The following is a 2024-nucleotide window of genomic DNA, read 5'->3' as shown; positions in this document are numbered from 1 at the left end:
CCATCTTCACCTTACCCTGTGCCCTCCCCATCACCCACCAGTCAGTTCTCCGCCTTGGCCAATGGAGCTGTGGGGAATGATCAGGGGCTGGGTTTGTCCACCAGCCCTACCCACTGGGGTAAGAAGTGTGTGGGGGGGGCACAATGACACCACCCTAATCACCCCACTGGGTGGATTTTGCTTCTTACTCACGAATGTTTTAGTTGAACTCCAAACAATTTTTCAAATAGCATTCTTTGAAAATCTTATCGATCTGTAAATTTTCCTGTTACTTGCTAGGTATAGAGCAATGGTTTTGCTTGGGAAGGTGAGAATGACAGCAGAATTGAGTATTCAACGAGAATTTCATTGGATCAGTTTGCTTTTGTTTTACTATTTTTTGTGAAATATATAGCTTTCCCCATGCCTAAGAGCAATAGCTAACCAAACTCATTGTTATCAAATTAATACTGACTCATAGTGACCCTGTAAGACAGGGTAGAACTGGTCCTGTGGGCTTCTGAGACAGTAGCTGTTGATGGGAATAGAAAAGCCTCGTCTTTTTCTTGCCGAGGAAACTGGTCTTTTCAAACAGCTGACCTTTTGGTTAGCAGTCCAATGTACAACCACTATGCCACCAGGGCCCCCGCCAACTATGCGTTAGAAAGGACTCCTTAGCACCTCACAGCAAGAGGAACAGTCAGGCATGCAAAGTTCAGAAAATATAGAAATACGCACAATTAGCTGCCCTGCCTCGTTTTGATCAGTTGTTGCAGCGAGAGGCAGAGAATCCAGTGATGGGAACAACCGACCAAACACCTCCCTTGCCTGCTGTAGTGCTGGCAATGGCTGCTCCTTCCGAAGCAAGGTGGCATCTGTATTTCCTGTGTGTGTCCGAGAACAGAACACTCTTACTTTCATCTGAAAATATCCATTTTATTTGGAAATCCTGAGGGTTTTTTGTTGACCACAATTCATGAGACTATCGAGCTCTTTATGAAATCCTGGTGGCAGAGTCGTCATGCACTGGGCTGCTAACCACAAGGTCAGCTGTTTGAAGCCACTGGCCGGTCCATGGGAGCGAGATGAGGCTTTCTACTTCCCTAAAGGGTTCCAATCTCAGAAACTGACAGGGAGCAGTTCCATTCTCTCTTATGAGTTGGCATCTACTCAATGGCAGAGATTTTAAAGCTTGCTTACCTTTGAGCCACCATGTTGGCCAGAATTGGAAGCTGCTGTAAATTACCTAATGATTTTCATCCCACACCTAGAGACAGAATATACAGGGGTTCACTGTGTGTGTGCGCACCTACACACAGGCACACATATGAGAAATACTCGACATGTTGATTGCTTCAACTTCTAATATTTTCCCAAGGGAACGACAACAACAAACTAGAAGAAGAGCCGAGAAAAGCATTGGGGGGTGGGGTGGAGAAATACAGAAAGCATGGTGAGGAAGCATTTGGGGAATAGAGGTCACCAAAGATCGAGAAGTCAGGCTGCTCTTGAAAGCCCACATCTGACATGTGGGTTAAGCCTTTCCCAAGATTCCCAAGATACGGTCATGCCATTTGTTCAACAAATATTGAGTGTCTGCTACGTACGTGCAGGGCACTGGGTGGGGGAGGGAATGAGTCAGCTAAAACTCCTTGTTCTGAAGAAACTCTCCATCCGGTAGAGGTCAGGGTGGTTGTGTCAACAGGTAATAATGGCAGAGGAGTGGGAAGCAGGTTTGTTGGGGAAATGTAGTGTTTGGTGCCAAATAAGATGATGGGAGAGGGCCTGGAGCCACCCTGGAGACATAATTACTAAGTTCAACGGTGAGGCTGAAGTTCAATTCAGATGTTCACCTTCAAGATAAGAGGAATATTAAGGCAGAAAAATGGGGAGGGGATGCTCAGAAGAACATGGAGCGATTGGAGGACAGAGGGGAGCGCTGGTCTAGCCCTGTTCCCATGGTTGGTTTTGAGACCCCAATTGCTAATGCTTTCTTCCCAGCCCTGTCAGAGCCTGGTCAGTGGTAATCACACACAAGCTGAGCA

The 2024-nt window shown here is 46.5% G+C and overlaps 1 protein-coding gene across 1 annotated transcript in view; it reads left to right on the top strand.

Annotated features, from left to right (window-relative positions):
- The window catches only part of CDH11 (cadherin 11), a 99360-nt gene that overhangs the window by 93124 nt on the left and 4212 nt on the right, over positions 1-2024 (top strand). The gene's annotated exons all lie outside the window — the stretch shown is intronic.

Source organism: Echinops telfairi, unplaced genomic scaffold (assembly GCF_000313985.2).
Source record: "Echinops telfairi isolate 266 unplaced genomic scaffold, ASM31398v2 ScPeMD7_2291;HRSCAF=2852, whole genome shotgun sequence".
Classification (NCBI taxonomy): domain Eukaryota; kingdom Metazoa; phylum Chordata; class Mammalia; order Afrosoricida; family Tenrecidae; genus Echinops; species Echinops telfairi.
Note: the sequence above shows the minus strand (reverse complement) of the source record. Positions and strands in the feature narration are given on the sequence as shown.